The sequence below is a fragment of the Bos indicus x Bos taurus genome, chromosome 25 (assembly GCF_003369695.1).
Source record: "Bos indicus x Bos taurus breed Angus x Brahman F1 hybrid chromosome 25, Bos_hybrid_MaternalHap_v2.0, whole genome shotgun sequence".
In the NCBI taxonomy this organism is placed as follows: Eukaryota; Metazoa; Chordata; class Mammalia; order Artiodactyla; family Bovidae; genus Bos; species Bos indicus x Bos taurus.
In genome coordinates this window covers 17,394,081-17,414,560 of record NC_040100.1, presented here as the reverse complement: position 1 = coordinate 17,414,560, position 20,480 = coordinate 17,394,081, and the positions used below count along the sequence as shown (strand labels likewise).

The following is a 20,480-nucleotide window of genomic DNA, read 5'->3' as shown; positions in this document are numbered from 1 at the left end:
GCAACAGCTGACATTCCAAATCTATACTTTTCTTGGAATGAAGCCTTTTAGTTCACATTTCTGGGCAGAGAGGAGTGAGATTCATTTTACATCCAGCAGCTAGTTGCATTCCCTATGGTGAAGTTAGTCTTTCTGCTTCTCGTGGTCTTGGTCTCTGTAGCTTTGAGAACTTGGACAGTGGGGCCTCCGGTGACATGAACAACTTCTGATTTCTATAGGGGCAGGTCAGTCACATGGTGGGTTTAGAAGCAGCATAGCCAAGTAGTTGAGCCTGTGAACCCTGGACCCAAACAGCCCGGATTCCTAGGCTCCTGCCATCACTCAGGCAAGATACCTATCCTGTCTGTGGCTTGGCTTACTCTTCTAAAGAGTAGGAATATGGGCTTCGCCTGCCAAGGCGGTAGACACGGGTTCAATCCCTGATCCTGGAGGATCCCACGTGCCTCGGAGCAACTGAGTCTATGTACCACAACTATTGAACCTGTGCTCTAGAGTCCAGGAACCACACCTACTGAGCCCATGTGTCGCAACTACTGAAGCCTTTGCCCCTGGAGCCCTAGCTCAGCAACAAGAGAAGCCACCGAAATGAGAAGACTATGCACCATAGTTAGAGGCTTCCCTGGTGGCTTAGCTGGTGAAGAATCTGCCTGCAGTGCGGGAGACCTGGGTTCCATCCCTGGGTCGGGAAGATCCCCTGGAGAAGGGAAAGGCTACCCACTCCAGTATTCTGGCCTGGAGAATTCCATGGACTGTATAGCCCATGGGGTCACAAAGAGTTGGACACGACTGAGTGACTTGTGCTTTCCTGCTCTCCACGACTAGAAAAAAGCCCATGCAGCAACGAAGACCAAGTACAGCCAAAAATAAATAAATAAAATAATTTTTCTTTTATTTTTTCAAAAAAAGAGTAGGGATAGTATAGAACCTATAGTCTAGTGGTGACGTAAGGATCCAGTGAGCTAATGCATGTAAAGTGCTTAGAATGGTGCCTGGTACTTACTAGGAGCTGGATACGTGTTGAGTATTATAATTTAGGACTGGTATTGTAATTAGTATTATACTGAGGGCAAAATGCCCTGTTTAAAAACCTAATCCCTTCCGAGTCAGAGGTGAGTGAGAACTCTTGCTAAGAAAAAGCAGGACACAGATTGGTCATTGTTCCTCGCTGCTTCAGTGCGATGGAACAGCACATCATCCCTCTTGTGAGAATTACCTTGCCCTTGAAATCACCAGCCTACTCCCAGGCCCCAGCCATCAGGCTGTGAGCTGCAGGAAACGTGTACGCAGCTGCTGAGCCTGTAACCCAAGCTGAACAAACGGCAAGGCCAAGAATCGAGCTTCAAGAAGCAAAGAGAATCAATTTCTGATAAAGTGCCAGGAAGGAGATTGACACGTCTAAAACCTTCCTGGTATCAGCTGAGCTTCCAACACAAGATTAAACTTGAAGAAAAAAACCCATCAGAGAGCTGCAATTTGTGACCAGAAGGCGATAATGTTGACAGCTTCTTCCCAAGTCAGGTTTGGATAAGCAGTGTGCCCTTCACCAGAGCATCAAAATTTTCTATATCCTCAAATCCTAGGCATTAAATTGTCCTGAGTCTCCCTTTACCTCTCCACCCCGCCTCCCCAACCACTTTATAGAATGCAGAATATGATGAGAAAAGAAAATGATACTATCCAAGTGAAGGAGGTTCCTGCAAATTACTAATGAAAGGTGTGTGTCGTGGTGAATAGGAGCCCAGAACTATTGCCCAGTCTGGGAACACCTCTGGAGGAGCAGGGCCAGGGCTGTAAGAGTGCCAGGCCCCCAGGGCTCCCGTCCCAAGTTACCGTGGCTGACCGTAGGCACACCCTTGCTCCCTGCTCTGGGCCTCCCTTTCCCCTGCAACCACCCCAGGTCTGATAAGAGCTGACATCAACTTCATCAGGGCCCACAAGCCATGTCTCTGAGGCTCTGTTCAAGTGATAGAAGCCCTCCTCAGCCCAGCTTCAGGGCTTCTCTGGTGGTCCGGTGATCTGGTTGCCATGCAGGGGACACCAGTTCGATCCCTGGTCGGGGAAGATCCCATATGCTGCGGAGCAAGTCAGCCTGTGAGCCACAACTAGTGAGCCAGAGTGCAGCAACTATTGAGACCTGCATGCCGAGGGCCTGTGCTCTACCGCAGTGAGAAGCCTTCCTTTCTCAATCCAGATGCTATGAGTTAACTTTCGACTTTTATGGGTTTACCTAGACAAATATAACATGCTCTAACATCTGTTAGGCACCTTCCTTAGCCCTTCTCGGTCTCCTTAGCTCTAAAGTGGACGGTGTTCGTCCTTCCTCTCCAGATGTCCAAGGGCTCTGTGTGGATAAGGAAGATATACATGGGAAGCCCAGCCCCGCTCGGAGGATGCCCTTGCCTCTCACACCAGGCACTTTCTCTCTCCTCCCCACGGATCCTGCTGCTGGGTCAGAACTAGACAGGGTCCCAGACTCCTGGGACCACAGGGCTGGGCAGGTGAATGAGAAGCTGGGGCAGTGACTGCCAGATAAATGAAAGCCTCAGTTTCCTTGCCCGATGACCCAAGATAGTCTGACACTGGCCTTCCCCAGCTAAGCACTGTTAACGATGGCTACATTCCCATTTGTTGTTGTTTTAGTCACTAAGTCGTATCCAATGCTTTTGGACTGTAGCCCACCAGGCTCCTCTGTCCATGGGGTTTTCCAGGCAAGAATACTGGAATAGGTTGCCAATTTCCTTCTCCAGGGGACCTTCCTGACCCAGGGATTGAACCCAAGTCTCCTGCATTGGCACGTGGATTCTTTTGCCACTGAGCCACCTGGAAAGTCCTGCATTCCCCTTGGAGGCTGCTGAAGAGATTATATGCCCCTCCTCACCCTCCGCTATGTGTAGGAAAGTCCAAGAAAGTTCTCAGCTTCTTTCTACTTTGGTGGCCTTTTGCTTTTTCAATATAGAAGCCTAAACTCTTGCAAAAATCTCTTTGAACTGCCCATGCTCTGTTGGTGCCCTGGGAGATGGCTTGGCACATGAGAAACGGAATGGCAAGAGTGATCAAGGGCAGGGAATCAAGGGCTTTGGTTTGCATCCTGGTTCTAACTCTTAATTTGCTGTGTGGTCTTTGAAAGTGAAAGTAAAAGTCACTCAGTCACGTCCGACTATACAGTCCGTGGAATTCTCCAAGCCAGAATACTGGAATGGGTAGCCTTTCACTTCTCCAGGGGATCTTCCCAACCCAGGGGTCAAACCCAGGTTTCCTGCATTGCAGGTGGATTCTTTACCAGCTGAGCTTTCTTGGCACTTTACATAACCTCTCTGTGCTTCAGTTTCCATCTGCTGAATGGAACTGAAAGCATGGTACCATGGAACTGAAAGCATGGTACCATCTCATGGGGCTGTTGAGAGAATTAAATAATACATATGAAGTACTTAGAACTGTACCTGTAAGTCCTGTTTAAAAGTATGTTATTGTTATTTGTCCAGTCCCACCGCTGGGTCCCATTCCAGAATGTTCCATCAGCTGGGGTAGCTGGGGGAGGTAGTGCTGGTGTAGTTCATATCTGCAGGCATTGACCTCAATGGGGCTGGCTCCAGACATTTTAATGTCTTTTTGATTCCAGAACTAATGCATGCCTATTGTAGAAAAATAGAAGAGGCTTAATGCTACAAAAATTCGTCCTTATCCTACCATCTATAAAGTCACTATTTTTATTTATTTTTTTATTCCCTTCTCAGTTCAGTTGCTCAGTCATGTCCAACCCTTTGCGACCCCATGGACTGCAGCACGCCAGGCTTCCCTGTCCATTACCAACTCCTGGAGCTTACTCAAACTCATGTCCACTGAGTTGGTGATGCCATCCAACCATCTTATCCTCTGTTGTCCCCTTCTTCTCCTGCTTTCCATCTTTTCCAGCATCAGAGTCTGTTCCAATTGGTCAGTTCTTTGCATCAGGTGGCCAAAGTGTGGGAGTTTCAGCTTTAGCATCAGTTCTTCCAATGAATATCCAGGACTGATTTCCTTTAGGATAGACTGGTTGGATCTCCTTGCAGTCCAAGGGACTCTCAAGAGTCTTCTCCAACACCACAGTTCAAAAGCATCAATTCTTTGGCACTCAGCTTTCTTTATTATCCAACTCTCACAGCCATACATGACTACTGGAAAAACCATAGCATTAATTAGATGAACCTTTGTTGGCAAAGTCATGTCTCTGCTTTTTAATATGCTGTCTAGATTGATCATAGCTTTTCTTCCAAGGAACAAGTGTCTTTTAATTTCATGGCTGCAGTCACCATCTGCAGTGATTTTGGAGCCCAAGCAAGTAAAGTCTTTCACTGTTTCCATTGTTGCCCCATTTGCCATGAAGTGATGGGACTGGATGCCATGATCTTCGTTTTCTGAATGTTGAGCTTTAAGCCAACTTTTTCACTCCCCTCCTTCATTTTCATTAAGAGGCTCTTTAGTTCTTCTTCACTTTCTGCCATAAGGGTGGTGTCATCTGCGTATCTGAAGTTATTGATATTTCTCCCGGCAATCTTGATTCCAGCTTGTGCTTCTTCCAGCCTGGTGTTTCTCATGATATACTCTGCGTATAAGTTAAGAAAGCAGGGTGACAATATACAGCCTTGATGTACTCCTTTCCTGATTTGGAACCAGTCTGTTGTTCCATGTCCAGTTCTAACTGTTGCTTCTTGACCTGCATACGGATTTCTCAGGAGGCAGGTCAGGTGGCCTGGTATTCTCATCTCTTTAAGAATTTTTCACAGTTTATTGTGATCCACACAGTCAAAGGCTTTGGCATAGTCAATAAAGCAGAAATAGATGTTTTTCTGGAACTCTTTTGCTTTTTCAATGATCCAATGGATGTTGGCAATTTGATCTCTGGTTCCTCTGCCTTTTCTAAATCCAGCTTGAACATCTGGAAGTTCATGGTTCACGTATTGCTGAAGCCTGGCTTGGAGAATTTTGAGCATTACTTTGCTAGAGTATGAGACGAGTGCAATTGTGAGGTAGTTTGAGCAGTTTTTGGCATTGCCTTTCTTTGGGATTGGAATGAAAACTGACCTTTTCCAGTCCTGTGGCCACTGCTGAGTTTTCCAAATTTGCTGGCATATTGAGTGCAGCACTTTCATAGCATCATCTTTTAGGATTTGCAATATCTCAACTGGAATTCCATCACCTCCACTAGCTTTGTTCGTAGTGACGCTTCCTAAGGCCCATTTGACTTTGCATTCCAGAATGTCTGGCTCTAGGTGAGTGATCACACGATCATGGTTATCTGGGTCATGAAGATCTTTTTTGTATAGTTCTTCTGTGTATTCTTGCCACCTCTTCTTAATATGCAACTATATATATTTCAGGCTTAGGATCATACTAAAGGACAATTATAAATGCCTACCTTCCATTTCTTTTTTAGTTACTTTTTTATTGCGGTATAACTTCCATATGATAAAGGGGACAATCTTTGGTGTACAGTTTTATGAATTTTATGAGTGCTCCTGTGTTACCACTACCCACGTCAAAATACGGACCATTCCTAGCGATGCAGGAGGCATCTTCATGCCCGCTCGCAGGTACTGCAGCTCTCCAGGAGGGGGACCACTGTCTTGGCTCTAGTGGTATAGATTAGTTTTGCCTGTATTTGAACTTCATATAAAAGGATTCACAGAGTAAGCACAATTTTTTGGTCCTTGTTTTGTTTTTGTTGAACGTATCTGTGAGATTCATGCATGTTTTTGTTTTATTTACTTATTGTGGGGTGTGCTGGGTCTTTGTTGCTGCACGCGGGCTTTCTCTCGTTGCAGTGAGCAGGGGTTACTCTCCAGTTTGCGGTGCCCGGGCTTCTCATGGCAGTGGCTTCTCTTGTCCGGGTGCACGGGCTCTAGAGCTCCCGGCTTCAGTAGTTGCGACACACGGGCTAGTTGTAGCACAGGGGCTCGGCTGCCCCACAGCTGAGGAATCTTCCCTCACCAGGGATCAAACCCATGTCCCCTGCACTGGCAGGAGGATTCGTATCCACTGGACCACCAAGGAAGGCTTCATCTGTGTTTTTTAAATGTATTAATAGTTTGCTCTTTACCACTGTGGTATTAAACCTTCAGTTATCCTTTTATTAGAATAATTAAATTGTGAATTTTAAAAATAATTTACCTGTCATTATTTTTTTTTAATTTCAAGTTTGTTCACTAAATTAAAAAATGTTCTTCAAACATACCCCAACCTAATAACCCTGTCTAGAAATAACCTGTTTTTTTTTTACTTTTTTTTTATTTTTAAACTTTACAAATTGTATTAGTTAGAAATAACCTGTTATTTGTAGAATGTTCACCTTTCTAGACTTTTTCCTGTTTATTACAGTTCTAGTCCTTGTTTCAGTTGGAAGTGCATTTGGCTGCAAAGAACAGGAAACCCAACTAACAATGGCCTACACCAGGGATCAGCAAGCATTTTATGTCACGACTACTCAATTCTGTCATTGTAGTGCGGAAACAGCCATATCAGTATGTTAATTAGTGAATGGGGCTGTGTTTCAATAAAACTTTATTGACCAAAAAAAAAAATATGTGGTGGGACAGATTTGGCCTGTGGGGTATACTTTTTTGGCCCTTGAGTTAACAATAGGGATTTATTTGGCTCATGTGGCAAGAAACCTAGAAATAGCCTTATAAAAAAAGCCTAAAGATTTATATTCCTACTAAAAATATTTGAGAATGCCAGACTCTCAAACCTTGCTAATAGTGGATATTAAGAGCCTATCCTGTTTTTGCCAGTACTTTTTTGTCCTTATTCCTGGGTTTGGGGAAACACCTCTGCCTGATCTTCCAACTCAGTAATTATATCTATATCTATTCTGTTCTCCATTATCTTTAAAAAAGTTATTGATTGATTTATTTTGTTTTTATTTTTTTGTTGCACTGAATCTTCATTGGTGTGCACGGACTTTCTCTAGTGGCAGCAGCTTCTCGTTGCAGTGGCTTCTCTTACTGTGGAGCACGGGCTGTAGGCACACAGGCTTCAGTAGTTGTGGCACACAGGCTTAGTTGCTTTGCAATATGTGGAATCTTCTCAGACCAGGGATCGAACCCATGTCCCCTGCATTGGCAGGCAGACTCTTATCCACTGTACCACCAAGGAAGTCCTCTTCGTTGTCTTTTGATCTTTTTTTAGTTTTGATGATTAAATGTTTTATTCATGATTTCTTATTCTGTTCCATAGTAGGTAGTTCAAGGAGTCAGTGCCTTCTCTGATTCTTCTGATAATATTAAAAATGTTTGTAATGCCTCTGCTTGCATCGTTATCTCTTTCTTTCATTGTTTGTTTGTTGAATTCACCCTTCTCTTTCATGGTGTGAGTTTTCTTGAAATGTTTGGTAATTTGTGCATATGTGCTGTTCTATGTAATGTGATCTGTTTTGTTGTCTGTGAATGCTTTTTCTTTTTACGAGAGTTTGCTACCAGTGATTATGGGAAGAAGGGTGGAAATTACCACAAAAAATGTGATGCTTGTCTTCTAAACACAGAATTCTTCCTTTTTCTCCTGGATATATCCTGCTGTTCTGTCCCAGAGACCCACAGTCACAGCTCCTACAATCTGGATGGATTGAAGAGCCACTTCTTGGCATCCTCATAGGCATTCTCAACGCGTCTCTTTCACCTTTAACCTCAGGTCCCCTCCTCTCCCTGGAGAATGTGTTGCCTCTAGGCTTGGAGCAGCCCAAGACCCCCTTCCCGTGTCACAATCCTCCTTCCGAGCTTTCGATTTGGCCTGCGCTTCTTTTCATTCATCCAGTTCTGTCTGCCAGCTTTTCTCAAGGATTTCTCAACATTTTAAATCCAGCAGTATCACCCCTCTTCATCTTCCTGTGAATTTTGTTTTGTTTTTTAAAAATGTTTATTTATTTAGTTCTAAGTGTTAGCTGCTCAGTCGTGTCTGACCTCCTGCGACCCCAGGGACTGTAGCCCGTAAGGCTCCTCTGTGCATGGGATTCTCCAGGCAAGAGTACTGGAGCGGGTTTCCATTTCCTTCTCCAGGAGATCTTCCTGACCCAGCGATGGACCCTGGGTCTCCTGCATGGCAGGTGGATTCTTTACTGTCTGAGCCACCAGGGAGGTTGCATGAGGTCTTAGTTGCAGCAGGTGGGGTCTTTTGCTGAGGTGCGTGGGCTTCTCTCTAGTTGCAGTGCCCAGTCTCCAGAGCCAGGGGCTCAGTAGTTGCAGCACATGGGCTTAGTTGCTCCATGGCATGTGGCATCTTAGTTCCCAGACCAGGGATCAAATGAACCGAGTCCCTCTATTGGAAGGCAGGTTCTTAACCACTGGATCACCAGGGAAGTTCCTTATGAATTTTAAATGGTATCATTTCTATGGACTTGGGTAGCAGAGGCTGCTGTGTGTACTTGCTCTTGGTCTTCCCAGCTTGATTCAGTCTCAAGGTGACTTCTTATTAAGAGTTTTTACCTTCCTGGTCACCTTCATCTGGACAAGTTCATTTTTCTCTAAAAATACACTGTCAGAACCAAACTGAGTATTCCGACTATGAACAGATCAGTATAGACCATGGAGATGGAGTGTACTTTCTAGTAAGAACTGGGTTCCCATACTAACTCCGCTCTCTGCTACACTGGTCAAGTCCCTTCACTCACCTAAGCCTCAGTTTTCTCACCTGTCAAATGGGAATAACACCCCCTCATAGGTTAATGAACGTGTCAATTGCAATAATGTGTCAAGTGTTTAACGTGGGGCCTGGCACACAGTAGGTGCCGAAACGTGTTAGTTCCCTTCTTCCCTCTGATCCTGACAAAATTTCTAACACGCATTGTGTGTGCTATGGTTGTGGCATGCTTTTGGCAGCCACATCACCCTGTTAGCTCATACTGAACACATTAGCTAAAAGCCCTGCCTTTGTCTCGTGAACTTTTCTCAAGCAGACTTTTCCAACGCCTCTCCTTGTATAGGACCTTTACCCTGGCCATGATGCGTTTTATCAAGCCGTTCTTGATCCATCTCTAGCCTGTAGAAATTGACCTGAACCCAGATTCCGTCATCCAGTTTATTCCATGTGCCACCCATCTGAATGTCATCTGCCGACTGAATAAACAGCCTTCAACAGTCAGATCTGGCCATTGATAAAATTATGGCCTGGGATAGGACCAAGGACAGAACCCCATGGCATGCCACCCTTCAGGGGAGAGTAATTTAAGTGACTGAGCGGGATGATTAATCTGTCTAGTTCCTGTAATAGTCTGTCCTTGTGACTTGATTATAATAATAATGTTAGCAACCATGTATTGGGTGTTATTTACAGGCCAGGCACTGAGGTAAGCATTTTTCATATATTATTTTTATTTTTCTTACAACAAGTCTATAAGGTAAACATTTGTCTTACTTAGGACTTGGTTGTAAAAAATAAACTCCATCTAGCTTTTGCAGTACTCTTGCCTGGAAAATCCCATGGACAGAGGAGCCTGGTGGGTTGCAGTCCATGGGGTCTCAAAGAGTTGGACATAACTGAGCGACTTCACTTTCACTTTTCACTTTCATGGATTGGAGAAGGAAATGGCAACCCACTCCAGTGTTCTTGCCTGGAGAATCCCAGTGATGGCGGAGCCCTGTGGGCTGCCGTCTATGGGGTCGCACAGAGTCGAACACGACTGAAGTGACTTAGCAGCTTTTGCAGAACAAGGACTATATCAGTTAATTGTTGTTGTTGTTTAGCCACTAAGTCATGTCCTACTCTTTTTCAACCCCATGGACTGTAGCCCTCCAGGCTCCTTTGTCCATGGAATTTTCCAGCAAGAATTCTGGAGTGGGTTGCCATTTCCTGCTCCAGGGGTCTTCCTGACCAAGGGATCGAACCCACGTCTCCTGCATTGCAAGTACATTCTTTACCACTGAGCTACCAGGGAAGCCCATATTACCTCATTACAAGGCTCTAAAGGGGAAGTGCTCCCCAGAAGCCAAGGGCGGTGATGTTCCTGGGTGGCATGATGACAGAAACGGTGTCAAGAATGGTGAATCAGTGCCGGGGGCCCTCTGGGTTCCAAAAGTCCTCTATGGCTCTTATCTTTACATCTGTCAGTATCTGTCCTTTTTTAATTTTTTAATATTTATTTATTTGGCTGTACCAGGCCTTAGTTGCAGCATGTGGGATCTAGTTCCCTGCCAGGGATGGAACCCAAGCCCCACTTGGAGTCTTAGCCACTGGACCACCAGGGAAGTCCCTGTATCCTTCTTCTCACCTGGTACAAACCAGCTTTCTGTTTCTTGGTTCACCTAGTAGACAGTAGTCCCACTAGCACCTCTGAGTTCATGTTCCCCTTTTTGAGAAAGCAGTCAGATCTTCCCTGAGCCTGTTCATCCCAGTTCCCCAGGATTACTGGCCCTGCATGGGGACTTCCTTTAGCTCAGACAGTAAAGAATCTGCCTGCAATGAGGAGACCAGGGTTCGATCCCTGGGTTGGGAAGATCCTCTGGAGAAAGGAATAGCAACCCGCTCCAGTATTCTTGCCTGGAGAATCCTGTGGACAGAGGAGCCTGGCTGGCTACAGTCTGTGGGGTTGCAAAGAGTCAGACACGGCTGAAGGACTCACACTACCACTGGCCCTGCCTGGATCAGATGCCTGCTCCCAGGCAGCACTGGGGTCAGCTGTCTGGACATGACCTCCAGGAGTCTCGGGCTATGACCTGGTGGCCGTGGGGCCAGCGATGTCCAGAGTCCTGCCCCGTGTCATTTGTACATTTTACAAGTGAAGAGGAGACCCAGAGTCACATGGCAAGTAAGTAGAGGTACCAAGACTTAATCCTAGTCTGTCTGATGCCAAAGCTGGTGGTGTTGATGCTCTGCTCCTTATATTGGACCATGTGGTCCCAGGGTGGCCCCTGTGGTGGCCTTGGTTAGGGCTGGCCCATGTCCCAGCCTGGGGAGCTTGAGCACCCACCTTTTGCCTCTTTGTAGTTCAGTCGCAGATCAGGACTCTGAGGTTCTTGGTTAGTTGGTTTGCTTGTTTTATTTATTTTTTTGGTGATTCGGCAGATGCTTCAGCTCTAGTCCTCACAGAACTCAGAACTTTGATGAGGGACCTGATGCTTCAGAGGTTACGCACAGACTGTGGAGTCCAGTAAAACTGGGTTCAGATTCCCGTTATGCCACTTTTTCACTGCTGGCTCTCTGCCTCGGTTTCCATAACTATTAATACGAAATGGAGGTGATGCTACCTACTTTATCTGTTGGTGTGATGATTCAGTGAGATGCTAGAGGTAAACCACACGTGGCCCATATAGACCAATCAATTCTATTGATGTTACCAGTTAATTAACTCAGAAACAATGGGAAAGGCACAGGAATCCAGAGGAGAAAGCCTTTTTCTAGAGAAGATTTTTTGTTGTTGTGGACCATTTTGTAGAGTCTTTATTGAATTCGTTACAATATCATTTCTGCTGTATGTTTCGGTCTTTTGACCACAAGGCAGGTGGGAATCTTAGCTCCCTGACCAGGGTTTGAACCTGCACCCCTTGCATTGGAAGGCACAGCCTTAACCATTGGACTGCCAGGGAAGACCCCTAGAGGAGATAGCCTTTTACTCGTCGACAGGGTAGGGAGTGAAAGGTAGATTGGTCAGGGTTCCAAGAGGAAAATGATGTTGAAACTTGAAAAGTGGAGAAGAGGATTGAGGGAAGGGCCAGTCCGGTAAGAACAGCTACAGGCATATGAGCACATCCAGCCATGTGAGGGACCCGTGGGTAGTTTATTGTGATAGAAGTGAAATACTGGGAGCAAATGGGGTTGTGAAGCTGGGGTCTGATCAAGAAAACATTACTTATTCGTGTGTCCATTTGGCAAATATTTGTCGATGACTTGCTGTGTGCCAGCCACTGCCCTGGGTCCTGTCGGTTCTGCAGTGAACAGAACAAGCACAAATCTGCACGTTTGTGGCACTTACTCCCAGTGGTTAGAGGTAGGCATTAAGCAAATAGATAAAATACAAAGGGAGTCAGAGGGGGGAAAAAAAAACAGGCAGGGAAGCAGAGTGGGGGCTGCTAGGAGGGTTGTTATGTCACATAGGCCCTTGGGCAGAGACTAAAGGAGGGGCAAGGGGAGAGCTTTGGGCAGAGAAGACAGTGAGAATGAAAGGCCTGAGGTTGGCGCTTGTGTGGCTGAGTTAAGGGGGACGAGGGCAGGGTGGTGGGAGGCGAGGACAGAGGGGTAAAGGCCAGTCATATAGAGCCTTGTGGCCATTTGTAAGAGCCTGTGGGCTTCCCAGGCGGTGCTGGTGGTAAAGAACCCACCCGCCGGAGCAGGAGACGTGAGATGCTGGTTTGATCCCTGGGTCGGGAAGGTCCCCTGGAGGAGGGCATGGTGACCAACTCCAGTATTCTTGCCTGGAGAATCCCCTGGACAGAGGAGCCTGGTGGGCTACAGTCCATAGGGTCGCAAAGAGTCAGACACGACTGAAGTGACTGAGCACACACAGGCTATTGAATGAGTGGGGGGGTACTCATGGGACATTTTCACTGACAGAGGGCCAGGACCGGACAGATTTTAGCAAGATATGCTCCCTGGCTATGTGGGGAGAGTAGACAGTGGGGAAGGGCAGACGGGGAGACCCATCAGGGCTGCTGCAGAAGGTCTGTGGAGGTGACAGTGACTCGGGCCAGGGGGCAGCAGTGGAGGAGAGAAGGCAGTGGGTGCAAGATGGAGTCACTTGGATCTGTGGCTGGACCCGGACATGGACCCGGAAAGAGAGGAATCAAGAAGGACTTTAAGTTTTGGTCTGAAAAGCAGAGAGACTGGTCTTCTCCTGCGATGGGAAAGAGAGTGGAGACAGGTTTTAGGAGGAAGATCAGAGATTCAGCTTCAATGCTATGAAGACCTGTCAAACAGCTGGAGCAGACTTCCCTGGTGGTCCAGTGGTTAAGACTCTGAAGTCTCAAGGCAACAGGCATGGGTCCAGCCCCTCTTTGGGGAACTAAGAGGGATGGCCAATAATAATAATAATGAAGGTAGCTGAATATGGGATTCTGGAATTCAGAGGAAAATCCTGTCAAACTGTATCTATCTGGAATGTAGAATCATTGATTCTTTTCTGAGAAGAGAAGTAGGGTGGATGGAGGTCATTAGTTATGCAGGTAATATAAGAAAACAACATCCCCAAGAAAATATTTTTAACCTGTTAGATCAGCCCACAATCCCTTTTGCTGATTGCCACCCCTTCCTAATCCCCAGTCTTCCCCTCCTGGAGTAACTGTTGTCCCAGGCTGGGCATGCCTCCTTCCAGATCTTTCTCTGTGCATCAGCATACCCCAGCGAGTCCATAAACTGCATGTAGTATCTTGGGAGCGTAGTATTTTAACAAAATGGCAACGTAATGAATGTGTCACATGTGCTTTCGTCACTTGTCATTTGCCCCTCTTCTCTGAACTGTGTCTTAGAGATCCACCCTCGGTGTTACAAACAAGCCTAGCTTTTTAAAAACTTGTCACCGTATGTTATGGACAGACTGTGGGTTATTCAGCCGTTTTCCAGATGGAGGGCATTAGCATTTTGCACATTCCTCCTCCAGCACCTGTGTGGGTCTCTCTGGTAGATTCCAGGGATTGAACTGACTGGGTCTGAGTAGATTGAAGCTAGGCAGGGTTTTGTTTTGTCTTGTTTTAGTGGAGACTGCCACGCCGCTCCCCGAAGTGCCTCTGTCAGCTTCCTCACCAGCTGTGGCAGGTTTTTAATGAGGGAGGCCACGGGGATCTGTGCTTTAAAGCAAAGCACAGTGGTGGGCTGTGGGTTGGAAGGAACGAGCAGGAAGCCAAGAGACCAGGGAGTCTCTGGGCTGCTGATCCACTCTTGGGTTTCCCTGGTGGTTCAGCAGGAAAGAACCCGCCTGCAATGCAGGAGACGCAGGAGATGCAGGTTCGATCCCTGGGTCAGGAAGATCCCCTGGAGGAGGGCATGGCAACCCACTCCAGGATTCTTGCCTGGAGAGTCCCACGGACAGAGGAACCTGGTGGGCTACAGTCCATAGGGTTGCAGAGTCAGGCACGGCTGAAGCAACTTAGCACGCACTCACGTTCTGCTCTTAAGAACCCAGATTTTGGGGGAGACACAGGCTACTTTTGGGGCTGAGATGGTCCCCTTCCCTTCCTTTCCTCTTGGAAATAGATTAGCACAAATGAAATGCCGCTGTCCCGCAGCCTGCACGCCTGGCTTCTTCCCTGTCAGCCAGTTTCTATTTCTAGCCCTCCTCACCAGCCAGAAGTCATTCTCTTCTGACAAAGACACCAGTCAAGACATTATAAAATCGCTGTTTTTATTAGAGCAGACCAACTCCTCCATCATCGAGACCCTTATCCTGCCACCAGCCTGGTAGCATCCTTGCCTGACACGCTCGACGGCGCGTTCAAGGGCTGGTGCATGACCAAGGTTGTGTTTGTCACTAGCCTGGCGCCTGTTGGAAGAGTGTGATCACAGCCCCACTCCCAAGACAGACGGAATCCTACAGCCAGCTGCTCTCCTGTTCCTACACTCTCCTGTTCCTGCATGGGGAAAGCAAAGTTGTAGCCTCTGAAAAGTTACGTCATCTTTTCTTTGCCTGAATTTCAGGTGGGTGTTAACTTTGTATAAATTGCCTTCCCCGTTAGCTCAGGGAACTAGGTCTAGGGTCTAAACTTCAAGTTTAGATTTTGTGCGCTCATAATTAGAAACTTTGAAATGTTTCTCTTCAGCATCATCTTCATTGCTAACCTTTATCAAGAATGTATTACACAGCCGGCAATATTTTAAATGTTTTGTGTTTATAAAGTAGGTGCTTTTAATTACCATCCCACATTTTTTTTCCTTTTTTGCATTTTTAAATTGAGATATTTTATGTAACACAAAATCCACCATTTTAACGTGTGCAATTCCTGGATTTCCCTGGTGGTCCAGTGATTAAGCCCCCGAGCTTACACTGCAGGTGCCACAGGTTCGATCCTTGGTCAGGGAATTAAGATCCCGCATGCCTTGCATTAGGCTTCCCAGATGGTTCAGTGGTAAAGAATCTGCCTGCCAAGCGATCTCCCATTGTATGGATATGCCAACAGCCTGTTTTTCCTTTCACCCATTGAAGGACAGTTGGGCTGCTTCTGCTTTGGGGCTATTATGATGCATGTCTCTAGGACCACATCTCACTTTGACAGCTGAGGAGACTCGGGCACCAGCGTCATTTCTCACTCAAACAAGCCGGATGGGATTCTTACCCAGGTGCCTGGCTTCACAGCTGAGCCCTCACCACCCAACTTGGCTGTTTAGCTGATGAGTGAAGGTCTAGGAATTCTGGACCTATGCCGCATTCGTGGCATATTGCCTTCGCGGCAATTGTGTTTCCAAATTAAATATTGAACCCTGTGGTCCGAGGAGTTCATTTTGGGGGACTTGGGTCTGTCCTGTTTGAATCATCACCACTGTGGGACATCCTGGCTAAGCCAGGATTGTTCATTCAATTCAAAATGGGTTTACCAGTGGTCTTTGATGTAATTGACTCAGTCCTGCCCTGGGAGTTCATGGTCAAGTAACTGACATAGGTTCCCAGGATGCAGACTCTGGGATGGAATTGCGTGTCCAGGAGGCTGATTTGAGGCGGCGGGGTTGGGGGGGCGCTCTCAGGAACAACTGGAGGAGGAAATGCAACCCACTCCAGTATTCTTGCCTGGAGAATCCCATGGGCAGAGGAGCCTGGTGGGCCACAGTCCAAAGGGTCACAATGAGTTGGATACAACTGAGCAACTGAGCAACTGGGCACACACACTCAGGAACAACACCTTTGTGGATGAGGGAAGTAGGACTGGGCACAGGGAGGAGCTGAACTGTGATGCCAGCCGTGCCGATCCCCCAGAGAGTGGTGGGGATGGGTGGCCCTGGCAGAGGTGCTCCCAGTCGAGGCAAGGAGCCTGGGTCTCTGTTCCTTTGTCAGCAGTCAGTATCAGAGATCAGACATAACCCGGTATGAGAGGGGCTTCTCCCTGGGAAGGGACACAGCTCCCAGCAGCTAGGGACGTGACCTGGGCTCACACCCGCTATACACATCTAGCCCCACATCCATGGTGGCCCAGATCAATTCTCCGACAGAGAAGGGTCTGTGAAGATGCTGCCGAACATAGCTAAACGGAGGGTGTAACCCAGCCTGGGGTGGGGGTGATCAGGGAGGAAGGGTCATCTTAACTGTGCCGTGAAGTGGATCCCAGACCTGCATGTCCACTGCCAGCCCACGAACTGCTCCTCTTGGGTGCCTCAGTGTCTCTACCCGACTGCCCCAAACCCAGCTCAGCCCTGCGCCTCCTCCAGCCTTGACCCCCTGAGAAGGGCACTGCCATCCCTCTAGTTACACAGGCTGGAAGCTGCAGTTGGTTGGTTGCTCAGTCGCTAAGTCGCGTCCGACTCTTTGTGACCCCATGGACTGTTAGCCCGCCAGGCTACAGTTTTCCAGGCAAGAATAACTGGAATGGGTTGCCTTTTTTCTTCTCCAGGGAATCTTCCCAACCCAGAGATTGAACCCTTATCCCCTGCATTGGCAGGTGGATTCTTTACCACTGAACCACCAGAGATGCAGCAGAGTCATCCTTAATACCTGTCCTTCCTTGCCGCCTTTTTCCAGACCATCACCCAGTCCTCCATCCTCACGTTCAAAATATGTTCTCCCTGCCTTTTCCTTGTTGCCGACACCTCTTATCTGATCACCCACAGGAGCATCCTCCCAACACCCCCACCCAGCACCCACTTCCGCTGACTTTCATTCCAACCTCTCATCCCAACATCGCCCCTCTGCCCCAGTAACCCCACACAGCTTCCCATTGGTCTGAGGTTAAGAGCAAAACTCCCTTCTGTGGCCCACATGGCTTTGGTGGTCTTGCCCGCCCGGTCCTGAGTCACCTGCTTGGCTCCCGTGCCCCCCATCTCCAGCCCCTCTGTTACTCCATGTCCCTCTTACTCTCTGCTCTCACCACGTGGCCTCCACATGTGCATCCACTTTGCTTGGAGCACACACACCTCTGCGCCTCTCAGTTAACTAGCTCATCCTTCACGCTGCAGGTCTGTTGTCGCCCCTCCATGGAGCATCAGCTGACCTCCCAGCCACAGTCATGTTTCCCTCTGAAAACCAATCAGTCCTGAATATTCACTGGAAGGACTGATGCTGAAGCTGAAGCTCCAATACTTTGGCCACGTGATGTGAAGAGCCAACTCTGTGAAAAAGACCCTGATGCTGGGAAAAATTAGAGGCAGGAGGAGAAGGGGGCAGCAGAGGATGAGATGGTTGGATGGCATCACTGACTCAATGGACATGAGTTTGAGCAAACTCTGGGAGATAGTGAAGGACAGAGGAGCCTGGTGTGCTGCAGTCCTTGGGTTCGCAAGGGGTCAGACATGACTTATCGACTGAACACCAACAAGGCATCACTCACCCACCTCCAGAAATGGTTGATGATGTACATTTGGTGGTGGGGCCCTTTGCTTAAAGTTGCTCCTCCTCCCTAGACCATCTGCTCCGAGAGGCAAAGGAACTGTCCCCATGTTGAAGAGGAAGTGCTCAGTCAACCTAAAGAGAGGGAAGGGGAGGAGGGAGAAGAGGGGGACTGGGCGGGGAGAAAAAGATCCCAGTGCCACACGGCCAGGGACGAGATAGGGGCGAACCGTCATCTCCTCTACGTGCCTGGATCTCTGGGACCTCACACGGCAGAAATCTTGACTAGTGTGTGAGATGACATCTATTCCAGGACCCTGAGTTCCACCCACTGCACCACCCTAGATTTGAGCAGGACATTTCACTCCCCACCGCTTAGCACCCGTCATCAGCACAAACAGGCTTTGCCCCTCATGAGGCTTTGAGCTGGCCTGGAAATGTCAGAAGCCAGGGGATCACCAGTGTGCCCTGACCACTCCTCTCGTCCCAGCCTCAAGACGGCTCCCGGGTCTCCTGGTGCTGGGCCTTTGCATATACTGCTCTGCCCGGATGCCCGCCCCGTCCCTCCTCTGCCCACCTCCACCCACTTCTGAGCTCCCTGCAGCCGGCATCCTGACCTCTCCTCTGTAGAGCCCGCCCAGCCCCGAGCCACACCGGGCACCCGTCCTCTGCACCCACAGCTCCCGGGCCAGCATCCCCCTAGCCCCCCACCGCCTCAGAGCAGTGTCTGTCAGTCGCCGCTCCTCCAGTTCCTCAAGGACAAGGAGCTGATCTTCCTTCTTTCATCTCCTTCTTTCCCTCCTTGTCCCTACCTTTCCACAAATTCACCGCCTCAGCCCCCATGGGCCTGCCATCCCAGTAGGAGAACCACAGACAAAACAAACAGAGGTAATTCCAAAGCGGGGAAGTGCCACTGCCACGTCGAGGAGGCTGAGAAGGCCGGGGACAGTCAGAAGGGGTCCCTGGAAGGGCCCCATGTGCCCGCAAGAAAGAGGAAGCATTCCCAGCCGGGGAGACCACAAGTACCCCGGCCCTGAGAGGAGAGAGGCACGGCCTCTTGGAGAAACAGCCACAAGGGCTGCTGGGCTGAAGGGTTGTGCGGAGTGGGAATGAGATCAGGAGGGTGGTGCAGCCAGATTATTTATCGTTGTCTCTGGCCCTTAGCGCAGCACCCACCCGCTAGGAGAAGCTCAAGGAAACTCTGTTGGGTCGATGGGGCGGGGCCCTGAGGGCTCCCCCGTCTTCAGCGGGGTGGGGAGGGGACGGTCCTGGGAAGAGAGCGTCCACTTGGGCAGCTCCGCTTGCTGGTCAGGAAGAGTTAGGGAAGGTCCCGGTGATGGATGCACTTGGCGAGAGGTCCATTCCTTTAGAAGGAAATTTTCAGTGGATGTCCCTCGTGGTCCAGTGGTTAAGCATCCACCTGCTAAGGCAGGGGACGTGGGTCCGATCCCTGGTCCAGGAAGCTCACACATGCTGTGGAGCAGCTGAGCCCGTGAGCCACAACTGCTGAGCCCCAGCACCCTAGAGCCTGTGCTCCGCTGGAGAAGCACCGCGATGAGAATTCCTCGTACCACAAGTAAAGAGTAGCCCTGCTCACTGCAGCTAGAGGAAAGCCCGCCCGCAGCAACAAAGACCCAGTGCAGTCAAAAATAACTAATAAAACATTTTTAAAAAGAAGCTACTCTTTATATATATATGTGAAAAAAAAAAGCTCTCGGATGCAAACCAAGTGGTGGAGGCGGAGACTGGAGGGAAAATTCCACCCAGGTGACGTCTCTCCTCCCATCAGGCCAAGTGATGGCGCTGTGGGCTTGGAGGCTCTGATGGGCAACAGCCGCCCTGAGTCAGTTTAGTACCAGCCTGGCAAACACCCAGAGACTGTCTGTACAACTGGGCTTGCCCGGGGGCCCTGCAGGCCTGCGTCCCCTCCCGAGCTCTCCTCAGGGTGGACGGTGGGAACAGCCTCAGCCCCTGGCAGTTCTGCTCCAAATCCTCCACTAGCCTCCTGGCTACTTCAGAGTAAGCCCAGAGTCCTCACCATGGCCTCCACCCCCGCCTCAGAGCGTTTGCACATGCTGTTCCTGCCACCTGGAAGCTCCTTTGTCCAGATTCCCATAGGGGTCTCCTCCTCCACTTCCTTCAGTCTCCTCTTGAAAGTCATTTCACCAGAGGCCTTCTCTGACCCGCTGGCTAACATAGTAGCTCCACCCTCTATTCCCTCTGTTTTTCTCCACCTCTTATTTTCCACAGCACTGAGCTTCATTTGATATAATATACCCCCTCCCCTGCTTTTTTAAAAAAATAACCTGTTTCCTCTCACTAGAATGTAAATTTCTTGAGAGCGGAGTGTTTGATGTGCTCGCTGTGTGCCCAGAGGAGTTGTTCAATAAATACTGAGTGAATGAATGAATTGGAGAAATGAGGTCAGTGCCACCCGCCACTTGGGGTCGTGTGAATGTGGAATTTCGGGCCTTGCGCTTCCCCGCGTGTGGTTTGCACGCCTGCATTGCCCTGCAGGTGGCAAGTAAACATGCTATTTCAGAAGGTCCGTATTTCTCTTTGCCTTCTGTTTATGGCAGGCGATAATGATTTTCCATTTATGGCATTAATATAAAGTTTCCTTTTTGAAGCACGCTCATTCAAGATTAAAAAAAGAGAAAATCTCTGCCTGCCTAAAAGACAGTATATAATGCACATTGCTGTCTTATAAAAAAAAGTTTTCTGAGAATAAAAAGAAATGTTAATTCTTTTCGAGTGGCTATTGAAAAAGATTTTATAGATAGCTGTGGAAGAAAAAATGGTTTCATACAGATAGTGTCCTGTGTCCTGGAGTTCAGGAGGAAACCCTAGATTCTGGATCTGCGTGAATATTCTAACCTGAAATGAAGCATAAAATCTCAAGGTATACATGGGTTTCAGGAAATAATGGTGCATAGGTATTTGAGAAATAACCCCAAGTCTTCCTTTAATGATCCATCTGACTTGCGCATAAGCATGTGGTTTTGTCCTTCTGTCTACCCATGGCCATGAGAAACTTTGCTTCAGTTTGTGTTGTTTT

The 20,480-nt window shown here is 48.3% G+C and overlaps 1 protein-coding gene across 3 annotated transcripts in view; it reads left to right on the top strand.

Annotated features, from left to right (window-relative positions):
• Nucleotides 1-20,480, top strand: part of KIAA0556 (KIAA0556 ortholog) — a 230,123-nt gene that overhangs the window by 29,829 nt on the left and 179,814 nt on the right. Inside the window, exon 2 of one of the 3 annotated variants that reach the window (XM_027526513.1) lies at nt 14,427-14,589. The exons of the other annotated variants lie outside the window; for them this stretch is intronic. The gene's annotated coding sequence lies outside the window, so the exon portion shown is untranslated. The remainder of the gene's footprint in view (nt 1-14,426; nt 14,590-20,480) is intronic. 3 annotated transcript variants of the gene reach the window in all.